Source organism: Bison bison, unplaced genomic scaffold (assembly GCF_000754665.1).
Source record: "Bison bison bison isolate TAMUID 2011002044 unplaced genomic scaffold, Bison_UMD1.0 scf7180017851873, whole genome shotgun sequence".
Taxonomy (NCBI): Eukaryota; Metazoa; Chordata; class Mammalia; order Artiodactyla; family Bovidae; genus Bison; species Bison bison.
Window position 1 is genome coordinate 13,121 of NW_011482446.1, and position 1,000 is coordinate 14,120.

The window sequence follows — 1,000 nt, forward strand, 5'->3', positions numbered from 1 at the left end:
ATGATTAAAGAGACTGTCTTTTCTCCATCGTATATTCTTGCCTCCTTTGTCAAAGATAAGGTGTGTCCATAGGTGTTTGGGTTTATCTCTGGGCTGTCTAGCTTCTTCCATTGGTCTATAGTTCTGTTTTTATGCAAGTACATACATATTGTCTTGATGAGTATAGCTTTGTAGTATAGTCTGAAGTCAGGAATGTTGATTTCTCCAGGTCCATTTTTCTTTCTCAGGATTGCTTAGGCTCTTCAGGGTCTTTTGTGTTTCCATACAAACTATGAAATTTTTTTTTGTTCTAGTTCTGTGAAAAATGCCATGGTAATTTGATAGGGATTGCATTGAATCTGTGGATTGCTTTGGAAGTATAGTCATTTTGAGAATATTGATTCTTCCAATCCAAGAACATGATATATCTCTCCATCTGTTGGTGTCATCTTTGATTTCTTTCATCAGTGTCTTATAGTGTGCTGCATACAGGTCTTTTGTCTGCTTAGGTAGGTTTATTGGTAGTAGATATTTTATTCTTTTTGTTGCAGTGGTGAATTCAATTGTTTGCTTAATTTCTCTTCCCATTTTTCATTGTTAGTGCATAGGAATGCAAGGACTTTCTGTGTATTAATTTTATATCTTGTAACCACTAAATTCATTGATTAACTCTAGTAGTTTTTTGGTGGTGTTTTTAGGGTTTTCTATGTATACAAACAGTGCATCTGCAAACAGTGAGGGTTTTACCTCTTTTTCAATCTGGATTCCTTTTATTTCTTTTTCTTCTCTGATTGCCGTGGCTATGATTTCCAAAACCATGTTGAATAATAATGGTAAGAGTGGGTACCCTTGTTTGTTCCTGATTTTAGAGGAAATGCTTCTTTCATTTTTTTGCCACCGAGAATAGTGCTTGCTGTGTGTTTGTCATATACAGACTTTATCATGCTGAGGTAGGCTCCTTCTGTGCCAATTTTCTAGAGTAGTTTTTTTTTTTTAAATCTATAAATGGGTGTTGTATTTT